Raw genomic sequence first — 14,922 nt, forward strand, 5'->3', positions numbered from 1 at the left:
TGAGAACATGCGGTGCATAAAAACTCTTTTTTTCAGTGTAACATGTCAGAGGAAAAATGCTGATATATCAAAAGTCAAAATGTTAGCTCCAAATATTTTATAGTCTATGAAAAATTAACTTGTGGTGTTTAGTCATTTGTATTTGGGCCATTATTCATATCTGGTTAAAACACCAACATTATCTTGGTAGAGAAACAAAAATTATATAAGTATATGAAGTATTTGTTTTGCATTGAGCTCACAACCAGTATGTTTTAAATAATTTTTTTGAGATAGAGATTTGCTGTGTCACCCAGACTTGAGTGAAGTGGTACAATCACAGCTCACTGCAGCCTTGACCTTCTGGGCTCAAGCAATCCTCCTGCCTCAGCCTCCTGAGTAGCTGGGACAACAGATATCCACCACCATGCCTGGCTATTTTTCTTTTCTTAATTGAGACCGAGTCTCACTCTTTCACTCTGGCTGGAGTGTGGCAGCATAATCATGGCTCACGGCAGTCTCAAACACCTGGGGTCAGGCAATCCTCCTGCCTTAGCCTCCCAAGTAGGTGGTACTATAGGTGCCTGCTGCCATCCCAGCTAATTTTTAAAAAATTATTTGTAGGGACATGGTCTTACCATGTTGCCCAGGGTGGTCTCAAACTCTGGGGCTCAAGGGATTCTTCTGTCTTGGCCTCCCAAAGTGCTGGGATTATAGGCATGAACCTGTAATTATTTAATTTATTTTTTTTTTAAAAAAAGGTCACCGAGCCCTGGTAAGCTTTTTAATTTTTGTAGAGATGGGGGTCTTACTATATTGCCTAGGCTGGTCTTGAACTCATGGGCTCAATAGATATTCCCACCTTGGCCTCTCCAAGTGCTAGGATTAAAGGCATTAGCCACTGATCCCAGCCTTAAATAATTTTTGTTGGGGCTTTTTGTTTGTTTTTGTTTTTATATTTGGTCTAACTCATAGAATCTTTGGCGAAGCATGGTTTGAGCAATTTGGTAGGGGGAATTAAATTGTAAAGTAAAGCAAGATACAAGCTATATCTATATAAATGCCTAATATTTGGGCAAAAAGTAAAGAATTTAGAATTAATAAGATTTTTCCAAATAGATGTATTCAACATCATGTAATTTAAATATTCAGATCTATGACCACTTTCTCTTCTTTTCCTCCAGATATCTGGCATACATAACAATGGTGATGATCTCAAATACCAGGCACTGTGTTTTATAAATATGTGTTTAACTGAAATAAATTTTGCTTATGAATGCAGAGAAAATATTTTTGGTCAAAACAAAATTAACACTGTTATTTTTCAGAAAAAACAAATTAAAAATAATTTCCATAAAGGTAATAGTCCTCTTACTATATCTATAAACTTATTATGAAAATTCTCAAAATGCAATGGCTTTGAAATCAGGGGAAGGAGAGGCCCTGCTCATTTCAAGGTGTTATTCTCCAACGAGTGACTAACAGGGAAGGTATGTGACTCTTGGGGCATCCCTGCAGGTACAGTGAATGAGCAAATTCTTAGCAGCATTATGACATCACCAGGGAGCGTGACTTGGGTCAAGAGCTTGGCAGGAGGCTTTGGGAACAGTAGAATCAACAGCAATCAAGCCTGGCAAGCCAACATACCGGCCACCATAAAATTGAAAAGAGAGCTTATTGTACCTCATGCACAGCAGCAGGTTTAACAGAAAAGTAGACATGTTTATAGTCCCGGATTTACAGCACACCTTATAAACACCTTATTACTTAGAATCCAGTCTGCTGTCCCAGAAACTAAGAATGTGACTTTGTTAAGCAGTAGGATTTGTTGACATAAATGTCTTGACTAAGTTTGCCATTGTGGTTAACCAAAACGCATTTACTCTTGGGAAAGTAAACACAAGCAAACAAAATGCCTCTTATACTACAATACAGTAAGTTTCAAATTGACCAAACTTAATGCTATGACATAAATATGCTTAATGTTTATGGAATTTTTTAGAAACCTTTTGCCATGTTAGGCTTACCATCCTGTATAAGTCTTACTGAATGGGAATGTGTTTTCAGAATTACATGTACTTAAAGACTTCATCAGAAATATTCAGAAAACCTGCCATGAATACCAGGGCTGACCACGCAGCAAATAAAATGGGCCATGGTCTCCTCAGACATTAACATGGATAAATCAGTTCTGCACCATGTAACAGCTACACACTGAAATGCTTACCAACAATTAAAATTAGAGAACTAATGGAAAATAATGTTGAATAAATATTATAAAACCACATGAAAATATGTTCAAGGAAGGCAAAGTACCTGGCTGAAACCCACAAAGTTGAGAACATTTCTAGGGAATAATGAAAATTCAGACTGATCTTCTGATGCTTAAAACTTCATCCATCTAACAGTGGATACAATCCCTTGTTTTGGGGTCGATTTTTGAAATTACAGACTTACAGGACCATTGGCAGGTAACGCGATAAACCCAGCAGCTTTCCTATCCTTTCAACCTTCTAGTTAGCCCTCACCAAATCTCAAAAATTCTATAGTAGGAAAGTTCTTTATGTCAGATATAGTCTGGATCTAAAATGATAAATTATTTCCCAACAAAATATATATCAATAAAGATCTGTGGGAAATTATTAAGCAGATGTCATGTCTGTGACTGACAGAATAAAAAGTGAACAAATATACAGATATTGATTCGCCAAATCCAACAAACCAGATTCTAGAAATGACAAGAGACCTAGAAATCTTTCTAATAGAACCACGTGACTTTAAAAGCCACAGCAAAGGAAAATGACCACATGAAGTCATTAAAACAATTTTAAAAGTTTGTAATATGGGAGATGTGGTTCTGCAGTAGCATATTCAAGGATGATATTGAGGATTTAGTTGGCTATGCTCCGACAAGTTTTCCCTGAATCAAATTCAATTATAGGCCAAATTAACAGGGGTAGAATGTTCAAAGTGAGAGTTGATGATGACAGTCAACACAGGGATTACTTTTTACAGTTCTAGGCACACGAATTAAAACTGACATTGACAAAGTGAAGCAAGTTCAAAGGAAAGAAATTAGAATAAAGAGATTAGGCCCACATATTCTCACATTGTGAGAAAGTTGAAAAAATCAGGGAATATTTAGTTTTTTAAAAAAATAAGTTTGTAGAGGAATATGATCATTGACTCCAATACTTACATGGAATAGAGCACAGTCTAGTTCTGTTCTAGTAACAATAAATAGAAGTTACAAGGAGACCATTAAAATGTAAGAATCATTTTCCATATAGACAGTTAAAGCTGTCCCAAATGAAGATGGCCTTTCTTAGGAGGATAGGCACCACTGAAAATGTTGAAAGACTGAGCAATCCAGTGGTGGTTACTATAGAAGGGACTGAAGCACTGGAAAGGGGGAGTATATAGAGTAGTTTTCAAATAGTTTAGTAGATCCTTAATATCTGCAAAAAACCCAGGAGACTGTGTAATATGTTAGAATTTCACCTCTCCAGCCATAGTAGTTATTATTAATTTTATTTTATATATGGTGTTCCTCTGATGATTTCATTTTACAAAGGTATGTGCTGTTTAAAAATCTTGCAAACCATCAGAGAAGATGGTTTCTGAAGTCAATTCTGGTGTTATTCTTTTTAGATCTGGCAGAATTCCATCTTTATGCTGTGAGTAGCTCTGTTTAATGAAATTCTGGTACTCAGAAGGCTCAGAGAACCACATGTGAAAGAACAGCAGTAAACATGATGGTTACTACCAAGTCTGTGACTTGGGCAGGGGAAAAAAATCGATATGCGGAGAGACAGAAAAGACAACATTTAAACCAAAAGAAAAAAAAAATACTCGCAGCCTTGAGATGTAAGACATTGGAGTGTTTTCCAGGAGTGAATGTTGTTCACAGCATTGTAAAAGAGAAAAAACCCCTGGCCTCCGAGGGTCTTCTAAATGCTGACACTCCTCAAATCAGATTTTATTTTCAGTGGAGCATTAACTATATGAGTTACTTGCCGAAAACCTGAGTCTCTTAGGAGAGGGAAGAAGGCTGATTTCATTTCTGAGCATTTTAAGACCTCCGGCATAAATCCAGACAAAGAGTGCACCCTTCTTTGGCCATCCTCTTCTATAGAAAGGCAGTTGATAATTTAGAAGTATTTTCCCAGACATGATCTCATTTTGTCTCTCAACAATGACCTGAGGGACACAAGGACATATAATACATTTTTATCCTCATTTCCCACATGATAGAATTAAAAATCAGAAACATTAAGTGACCAGTCCAAATCATACTGCTACTAAGTAGAGGGGCCAGGATGAAATCTGCATCTTTTTCCTAAGTCCAAAACTCTTCTGCAGTATCTTCAGCACATGATTGCTTCAACTTAAGAGCTCTGATAAGGCTCGGGGTTCCCTTAAACATTGTGTTCCTTTTTATAATGTATTTGTGTTTGACATACAACTAACTGCTATTTGACATAGCCTTAGGCTTGAATATATATGTGAACAAAAGAAACCCCACTTGGATTCAAATAGTAACATCTCTATTAAAAATCAACAGTCCTCTAGAAATAAATAGATCTATTAAAAAAAAAAACTTAATTCAGTGACTCAGCAAAATATACTGTGATAGCGTTTAGTAATTATTTTTCATTTTTTTGTTTTTTTAAAGTCTATTGTAAGAGAAGTATGCAGGAAAACAGGCTTTGCATGCCGTTTAATTTTCATCACCTCTTCTACTTCTTGAGAATGTCTGGCCTTTGCCAGCCTGCTGAATGTCTGGCAGGTGAACTAGTCTTGGCAAAGCACTTGGAGCTTTATCAGATGAAAAACAAGTGTAAAGGGTCCAATTGGAAGCTAGATTCCCCCCAAGTGGTGCCCTTGAAGTAGATAAATTTTTCTTGACTTTTTAGTCAAGACTTTTTTTCTTTTGGTTTAAATGTTGACTTTCCTATCTTTCTGCATATCAAACTCTGGTTTGAGTCTTCAAAGTACAGACTGTCAGGTTCTAGGGTGCAAGAATTCCTTACAAAAAAAAAAAAAATTCCAGAATGGCAGTAAATAGGAGAATTTAATCCATCTATATTCAAGGTAATTATTGACAAATAAAGAATAAATATTGGCATTTTATTAATTGTTTTCTGGCTGTTTTTCAGATTCTTTGCTCCTTTCTTCCTGTCTTGCTGTCTTCCTTTGTGATGCGATGATTTTCTGTCGTATCTTTTGAATCCTTTCTGTTTTCTTTTGTGTATCCACTATAGGTTTTTACTTTGTAATTACCATGAGGCTTACATAAAACATCTTCGCTTATAATAGTCTATTTTAAGTTGATAATAGCTTAACTTCAATAATGTATAAAACTCTACACTTTTACTCTCCTTTATATTTTTAATGTCTCAATTTATATCCTCTTATTTCTGTATCTACAAATGAATGATTGCAGCTGTACTTTTAATAGTTTTTGTTTTTTAACCTTTATACTAGAGTTATAAATAATTTACAAATCATCATTACAGCACAGATTGTGCGTTCCTAACCTAAACATCTGAATTCCAAAATGCTCAAACTCCAAAACTTTTGAGCACCAACTTGACCCCAGAAGTGGAAAATTCCACACCTGACCCCATGTAATGTGTCACAATCAAACTGCAGATGCACAACACACTTTATTTAGGGTCCCCAAGGCAGTTAACCTTTTAATCAAAACACAGCATTGTAGCGGAGAAAAAAAAAGCCTTCCATTGTTTGTTATTGCTATGTTGAACAGGTGATGTAGATATTCTGGTGATTATATTCTGTAGATATTCTGTGCTGCTTAACTACCCAGAACATACTATTTTTTTTTACTATATTAATTGTATGTCATATTTTTTACTGTTAAGTACTGATGTGTGAATAAACACAAGAAAATGATTGCTTATCGGTAGCATATAAATTCAGAGTCAGGAATGATGTTGACAACAAACAACTACAGATTCTCTACATGGGTGGCTGAGGTAGTGACACCTTTACTTTCTGATTGGTTCAATGTAGACAAGCTTTGTTTCATGCACAAAATTATTTAAAATGTTGTACAAAATTACCTTTAGGCTACATGTAAAGATATATGTGAAACATAAATGAATTTTGTGTTTAGACTTGGGTCCTATTGCTAAGTTATCTCATTCTGTATATACAAGTATTCCAAAATCTGAAATCTTAAGCACTTTGATCCCAAGCATTTTGGATAAGGGATACTCAACCTGTATTAGAATATTCTAAATTCGACTATATACTTACTTTTACCAGTGAGTTTTATACTCTCATATTGTAATTAGTATCCTTTTATTTCAGCTTGAAAACCTCCCTTTAGCATTTCTTGTTAGGTTTAGTGATGATGAACTCTCTCAGCTTTGTCTAGGAAAGTCTTTTTCTTTCCTTCATTTTTAAAAAAAAACAGATTCGCTGGGTAAAGTTTTCTTAGTTAACAGTTCATTTATTTTTTTTTTTCTTTTAGCACTTAGGCTATATCATCTCATGCCCTCCAGGCTTGCAAAGTTTCTACTGAGAAATCTGGTCATAGTCTTATGGTGGTTCTCTTGTGTGTGAGAAACCTCTTTTTTCTTGCTGCTTTCACAATTTTCTCTTTGTCTTTGATTTTGACTGTTTGATTATAATATGTCTTGGTGAAGTCTTTCTTGGGTTGTATCTGATTGTAGACTTTTGAACTTCATATACCTAAATGTCCATATTTCCCTACAGATTTAGAAAGTTTTCAGCCATTGTTTCTTTAAATAAGCTTGTGCTCCTTTTTCTCTCTCCCTTCCTTCTGGTATATTATAATGCAAATATTAGCTCTCCTGATAACACCATCAATAAATCCCATTGATTTTCTTCATTCCTTTTCATTCTTTTTTCTCCCCTGATTGGATATTTTCAAATGATCTTTCTTTAATTTCACAGATTCTTTCTTCTGCTTGATGAAGTCTGCTGTTGACATACTCTATTGCCTTCTTTAATTCATTCATTGTATTCTCAGCTTCAGAATTTTTTTAAAAAATAATTTCTCTGTATTGAACTTATAATTTTGTTTATGGTTTGTTTTTCAGATTTCATTGAGTTGTCTATCTGTGTTCTCCTGCTGTTTGTTGAACTTCCTCAAAATTATTATTTTAAATTGTTTGTCAGGCAATTCATAGTTGTCCATTTATTCAGGGTTGGTTACTAGTATATTATTGTGTTCCCTTGTTGGTTTCATGTTTACTTGATTTTTAAAATGTGTTCCTTGAAGTTTTGCATTGCTGTCTTTGATTTGAAGAAACAGTCACCTCCTTCAGCCTTTACTATCTTCAGGAGAGAAAGTTTTTCACCAAACAGCATGGCTAATGATTCTGAGGCTCTCTCTGACCTTTTCTGTGGCTGCATCTGTTCCACATCTCTTGTTCCCTCTAATGTGGACATTCTTGAGATATTTTGCCTTCTTTCAATCCTGCGAAGCCAGGCTGGATGCTAAGAGCCTCTTGCTTGTTTTCCCTATGGTAGTGCTCTGAAATGTTTAAGTTTGAATGCCTTCTCCTGATCCTGCAGAGTCCAGATGGCTGTCTGCACAAGATGCTTGAATTGCTATCTGTGAAGGTGTGCTGGGGAGCTAGCCTGGTGTGGATGGTGAGCCATGGAGTGTCTAGAGTGTCTGTGGATCAGCTGGGAGGTGTTTAAAAATCAAAAATTCCCAAGTGGCTCATGGGAAGGCTTCCTGATAGAGTCTGTAGAGTGATTAGTGGAATCTGTGGCCTCTTCTCCCTGCTTCTGGTATCTTCCAACCACTCAGTTGTGCCAGTCTCCTCAGTATTCTGGGTGGAATGATAGTGGGCCTCTTGGACAGTGTCCTGTGTAGCTAGGGGAGCAGGACACTAATTCACTATGCTCTTATTTTCCTGTTGGAAAACTTGTGTGCTGAGGATGGTGTCTTTCACCATTGAACTGTGCTGCCTTGCTGGAGGGGTGACATGGGTAAAGTAAAACTCTTCTTCTTATTCTCCTCAGTGTGACTATTCTCAGATTTTTTTTCTCTAATGGTGTGCTGGAACTTCTTCACTGTATTCCCTGACTCCCACAAATGTACACTCATTTGTGCTAGTTGTCAAAATCAATGCTTCCATGGGGGTTGATGGTAGAAAGCTCCTATGCTGCCATCTTTCTGATATCACTCCTCATTTCCAGCTCTTCATGTTCCTTCTTATATTTTTTCTCTGAGCTCTGCTTGTCAGTCTTGTTCCCTGCACTCCAATGTATTCTGAGGGTATATTTCTGTTCTTCACCTTTGTAGTTAGTTTCACAAAAGCAAGAACTCAGATGGATCCTAGAGTTAGCAGTAGAGTCAAAAGTCAAAGTGTGGTTCTTGAAGATGAGTTTTATGAAATATTCTGGTATAAAGGGGTTCCATATTCAACTAAATACTAAATCCCATCTGTGAAGAATCATAGTGCATATGGGATATCCTACAATTAAGAAATGAATTGTTCTTTGTTTAACCCAGCAATTCTCAAAGTTAGCCATGTGCTTATCCCTTGCTTACCTTCTCCCTTCTCTCCTCTGAATTGAAGAGAGGAGTGGAAGGGAGGAGGCATCCTGGCAAGCTGCATTTTTCAGGCTTCCATGTCAACTAGCTTTCTGACCCTGATGTGAGACTGGTGGGAGACTGGAGGATAGAAAGCAAGAAAAGGTCAGCGTATTCTCCCTGCCCTGATCCACCTAGGGCTTCAGTGGAGTCTTCTGCAACATCAGTGCTTCTTCCATAGGAAGAGCAGACAAACAGATTCTCAGTGGTTCCGAGTTCTCCTGGGTAGCTTCAGATCCATTTTGTTCTTTTGTACCAAGAGCAGTAAGGGTTTCCTGTTACTGCTAATCTATGAGTGAGTTGTTTTGCAAGTGGTAGGCCAGGTGGTTTTCTGAAAGTATCTAGCATTTTGCATGCCAGGACTCATGAAACATGCTCACTGTCTTTGTAGCACCGCACTATTTGCATAAATGTCAGCATAGTGAGATTATTGGTTATTAGCTTCATGAAATCTGCCTCTGCATCATGCTTCTAGATTTTCAGAGATCTATTAATCCAGATAAGTGCCATGGCCAGTTTGTTGGTAAGCAGCATGTTCTATCCTAAGGCCTTTGAGCAACTGGGTTCCTAGATCTGGATCTGTCCCTACTGCCTGGTGAAAAGCTTTTGTATCACCACTGACACTTTCTCACATATGTGAGGTTGCTGATAAGTGCCCATATTCTCTACAGCGACAGAGAAATGATGAGTAGTCCAAGCCAGATACTGAGCTCTGCCCCACAAGCATACCCCATTTGGAGATGAAGATGGGGCCCCTCCAAACAAGTCTGAGACAATATATTAAGTCACTGATTCCTGGGTAGCATTGACTGCTACACCTATTCTGGCAAAGATCAGTATCACGTATATGTTAATATTGGTACCCAAAGATATTTATGTTCTAATCTCTAGAACCTGTGAATATGCCGCCTTACATGGCAAAAGGACTCTGCATATATGATTAAATTTAGGATTTTGAGATGTGGGATTACCTCGGACTATCAGGTAGACCTAACGTAATCACAAGCGTTCCTGCACAGATGCAGGAGCGTCTCAGTAAGAAGAGATGTGACGACAGAAGCAAAGTCGGAATGATGCAGGCCATGAGCCAAGGAATGCAGGCAGTCTTTAGAAGCTGGAAAAGGCCAGGAAACAGTTACTCCCCTAGAGCTGTCAGAAAGAACATGGTGCTACCACCCCATTTTATATTTCTTATCTCTAGATCTATATATATATTTTTCATTTTAAGCCATTAAGTTTGCGGTAATTCGTTATAGCAGTAATAGGAAACAAACATACCAAGAGTCTGCAGGGAAAACATAACTTGGGTAACTGAAAATTTGGAAGTTCCTTCAGCCTCTCATATAGTCTAAGTTTTTCTAAGTGGATTACATGGAGCTGGTCTCATCCACTTGCTTAGTTGAGGCTGGTTTGTCATTCTCAATTCAATCACACCTACTGTTCTTTGAAATAATAGTTTCTATAATAATAATACATGCTAGGTGATTTTTTTCTCCTTCCTTACACGTTGATACACGATTTGGTGGAAGGTTAAAATTTAACATAAATTCCAAATGATTCTCCACATTATCAAACTTGCATACCTTCCAAATGCAGTGCTACAGAGACTTTGAAGAGGCTCTGACATTATCAGCAATCTTCTGAATGCAAGGATACCCAGCCAGAACAGCAGAGGGGAATTTTTTGGAAGGTTAACAAATATCTCACAGAACAGGAGCAAAGGCTTAAAAGCCAAGCCTTGGAAGGCGGGACTAGGGCAGGAATCAGAGCCAAAGATAGAGTCAGGACAATCACATTAATACAATGTCAATGTCTCCCTCCCTCCAGCCTTCTTTTCTCTTTTTCTGTCTCTGATTTAGTCTTTTTCTCTTCTCAGTTTTCTCTCTCTTTTTCTGTCTCTTGCTCTGTCTCTATTTTCTCTCTCTTAACATACAGCCTTCTTTCTGAACATCAGTTTTGTGCTCCCTTTCAAAAGGCAGGAGATCTTCTGTACAAGCAGACACAGCAGCTAGCAATAGCTCTTGCTCTTTCAGGTTCACAGAAGGAAGAAAGCTTTCCCCAGGGAAACACACTGATTGGCCAGGCTAGAGTCATGTGCCAAGGCTGTGGGATTGTGCAAGAAAATGGAAGATACTGTTTGGACTCTGTGTTACTTCAGTGAGAAAAGGAAAGGGGTGGTAGGAGGTGGTGGGGGCAATGTTCAAAAGAAGAATATGGAAAGCAGGCTGCAGATAAATGTCCATTTGAGGCTTTCTTTTTTTTTTTTTTTTTTTCCATAAAGTCTTGCTCCTTTGCCTAGACTGGAGTACAGGACATGATCATGGCTTACTGTGGCCTCAAACTCCAGGGCTTTAGCAATCCTCCCACTTCAGCCTTCTGAATAGCTGGGACTACAGGCATGCACCACCAGGCCTGTCTAATTTTTAAATATATTTTTATAGAGATGGTGTCTTGCTCTGTTGCCCAGGCTGGTCTCAAACTCCTGGCCTCATGTGATCCTCCCCCTCTGGCCTCTCAAAGTGCTGGGATTAGAGGCATGAGCCACCATGCTTGGTCACTGGGTATTTTTAAAGACTAGAGTGAACCTATGACTGATGACACAGAACATTGCCTCTCATATAGAAAATGCTTAAGTTTGGGCTCTCAGAAAACATCACACAGTAAGACCATACAAATTTAAAATTTAAATTGCATAGATGTTATAGAAATATTCTAGTGGTTTCTTTGTATCTTCTCAAATTTATAAACATGTAAGTTTGTATATATATATGCACAGAGACATTTGAAATTTTCATTTATAATTCTCATTTGTAAAAGAGATTTATTCAGAAACATTCAAATTCAGCACTACAAAGAAAATTGCTTGTCTAATCTCCTAGGACTTTAGTAACATGAGTTTCCTAAACATGACATAGGTAGATAAACATATTGTAGAACTAAAATTAATAATTGTTGATTTATTCACCAGTTTTATAAATGCTCCTAGATTTAAAACTTCAGTACCACCTGTTTTCTTTGACACACATTCCTGAGACAATTGGTCTGAAAATATTTTAAAATCTGTAGTGGGAAGCAAATAGAGTCAGCCTATTAGGAAGTATTTCCCAGTAGAAATTCTTTGTGGACCTGGTTTAAGAAACAAATCTCATAACTATATATTATCATTTGTATTGTTAGTAAGAGTTAAAATTTTAAAATATATGTTACCTTGAAACATTTAAATAAGCTTCCTTTAACATTGTTTATATCGTTATTTGCCCAGGAAGATTTCTTTTTAATAGACGTTACAGAGAGATGTCTGTATCAAGTCTTTATCCAAACAATGTGATTCTATGAGGGCAGTCTTGTTCTGAATTAACAAGCTTCCCATAATTCGATATCTCTGCGTAGGCAGCAATGAAGAAGCTTGAAGCATCAGGGAAGAGCTTGAAATCAACAGCAAGATGAATGAGTGTTACAAAGATCTAATCTTACTTTATACAGATAGGGTTATATATAGTTTCATTTCTTGAAATTACTGAAGGCTCACTGAGCATCACAGAAATACTACTCCGGTTTGGCTGCAGAAATTCTTTCTGGCTTAGAATTGCTTGTATTTTAAGGGAATAGTCCTCTTCTTAAGCCTGGATCTAGGAAAGGGTGCTGTAGAAATGGTAGTTTTGACATACTGTGACGCCTAAGGTGCTCAGTTTGAGCATGCCATGCCTTTGCCAGTGATAAATGGCAAACACTTACATAACAGTTACTACATGCCAAGCAGGCCTGCAAACAAATTAGACATCCCACAAGTAGTCAGCATAAGCCCAAACACTTAAAATATCTACAAAGTCAGTGATTACACGATTGGCCATTAGCTCAAAATTGATTTTTTTTTTTATATGTGAAATACAGGATAGTGAAATATGAGCTGTGCAGTCTGTTTGGTTCCATCATTTACTATCTGGATTCAGAAAAAAATGAGCCTTTTAGAACCTCATTTTCCTCATCTTGAAACTGGAGAGAACATATGCTTACTCCCCTTCCCATGAATAGGGGCCAAGGAAAGTCTGAATGGGATGACCAGAACAGTGGTGCCAGAGCTGAAGTTCAGGCCTTCAGTAGAGACTTTGGCAGAGAGTATCAGCCTTTAGCTGGCCAGCACACCCAGAGGAGTGTAAGTCAGCATCCTTATCAAAGATGGTTACCAAGGTGAGATATACATCTGATGATATCACCTTGATGATATCCCAGGGCTCATCCAAACTTTGGGAAACTGAAACCATCAATTTAGCATTTGCTGATTTTCCTGATCACTATACTTGGGTAAGAAAATTGTAGGAATTCTAAACTTTTGATATAAGCATTAGAGAAAGAGATTGAATTTCTTCATTAACTCAACATACTTTAGGTTACAAGGAAAAGGCTTAGTGGATTTGCTAGCATGCACCTTCTCTAAATCATCTTAGTTATCTAAGATGAATTTACACTAGAATGGGAGAATTCATAAATTGGGGAAATATCCTAGAAGGCCTTTGAAAAGGGGTATTATAGTTTGGTTTGGGGTTCACATTCACTGAGTAACAACAAAAATGACTTCTTTACATTTAGTTATTGTTTTGAAACTATTGCAAATACATTGAAATACAAAAATTGCTCTCCTCCATGGAAACCTGTGTGTTCCTACAATAGTTTTTAATGCATACGAATTCTGTTCATGGCCATTTTGTTTTTATTTGCATTCCAATTTCAATAGTGAGGACAGAGACAACTGTGTAAATAAAATAAAATTAAAAACATTTTAAACTCATAATAGTGAGTACATTTTGATGAAAAATGAAGGAGGTTAGGTATCCTGAAAAAAACTTCCCAGTAAAAACAGAGTGCCGAATGAAATATTGTATACGCCTTTTAAAATGTAAAACTCTTTTATACTCACAAAGAAAGTAGAATGGAAAACTGCAGCTAATTCTTTAGCTACCTTCAGGGAATTTGACAATTTCTATGCCCAGAGTTTTGAGTATTAAAGGTGTAGGTATTAAAAGGGGTAACAAGATGTGGAATTGGACCAGCTTAAAGCTGAGCTCCCTAAAGACCCTTAACCTCAGGAAAAGTTTGCTGTATTATTCTTTATACATTTTTGTATATTTAAATATTGTACAATAAGCTCTAAAAGGCATTAAAAGAGTGGAAAACTACACTTTTGTTCTTGAGGGTCATCTAAACTAATTCTTATTCACTTAGCTAATATTAAAGTGAATTTTTACTTTAAAAATTTAAAAAGTTTTGTTCCAAAATTCTTTTTTGAGTCGGGGTCTTGCTCTGTTGCCCAGGTTGGAGTGCATTGGTGTGATCATAGCTCACTGCAGCCTCAAACTCCTAGGCTCAAGCAATCTAATCCCCCCACCTCAGACTCCTGAATAGCTGGGACTGCAGGTATTTGCCATCACCCTGCCTGGCTACTTTTTTTAGAGATGGTGTCTTGCTATGTTGCCCAGGTTGGTCTCAAACTCCTGGCCTCAACAAATGCTTCTGGCTCAGCCTTCCAAGTAACTACGATGACAAGTGCAAGCCACCATGCCCAGCTACAACCATTTTAAATTTAATAATGTTGACACATAGTGGTATAATCAACACTAGATAATTGGTTCTGAAGGATGAGAGGTATGACATGAATAAGCCCATACACTAGCAATCTAAAAGCAATTTCCATTTTTTGTTGGTTTTACAGTCTGCTTATTCAACCAAAATAAGTGGAGTACAGGGTCTTCTGAGTAATTGAATACATATAATGCATGGGTTGAAGCCACTGCCTACATACCCCAACTTCTCCAGTTTGTACTGCTCTTCCTGGTGCTGATATTCAAGAAGATTCCTTTGGTTTTCCCTTCAAAGAGATAAACCTCACACCAGTGCAGACGGCCCACCCAGGGAGCACACAGGCTCCTAAATGACTAGATTCTAGTTGTAAATGATCTTCCTTGGGTCTGTCATAGGTGGAGACTGGCCTTGGTAGTGAAACCACTTGGCAAAACTGGATGCATCTTTTCAGATTCAGTGTCTCGGAGCATAATCTGAAACAAGTAAAAGTGAGAATCAAAATGTTAGCATTCCTGATGAGATGGAATATAGATTTTTTTTCTTAATAAGAACAACAGCCTTCATTTTGTGCCAAAAATGTTCTAAAACCTTTTTTATCTTGTTTGATCCTCGAAACATTCCAGAAGAAAGATATAACAATTTCTATTTTATAGGTGAGGAAATTGAGGCTCAGAGATATTAAATATGTTGCCAACATATTAAGATGTTGGCAGAATTAGTTGTGGAGCCAGGATTTAGACCAAGGCAGTTCATCTCCCCAAATAAGG

General features: G+C 37.3%; 1 long non-coding RNA gene across 1 annotated transcript in view; it reads right to left on the minus strand.

Annotated features, from left to right (window-relative positions):
• Positions 1 to 13,795: 13,795 nt before the first annotated feature.
• LOC106998702 (uncharacterized) overlaps positions 13,796 to 14,922 on the minus strand; it is a 284,294-nt gene continuing 283,167 nt past the window's right edge. Inside the window, exon 6 of the long non-coding RNA XR_003730277.2 lies at positions 13,796 to 14,628. This is a non-coding gene — a long non-coding RNA (uncharacterized LOC106998702). The remainder of the gene's footprint in view (positions 14,629 to 14,922) is intronic.

This window comes from Macaca mulatta, chromosome 6 (genome assembly GCF_049350105.2).
Source record: "Macaca mulatta isolate MMU2019108-1 chromosome 6, T2T-MMU8v2.0, whole genome shotgun sequence".
NCBI classification, from domain to species: domain Eukaryota; kingdom Metazoa; phylum Chordata; class Mammalia; order Primates; family Cercopithecidae; genus Macaca; species Macaca mulatta.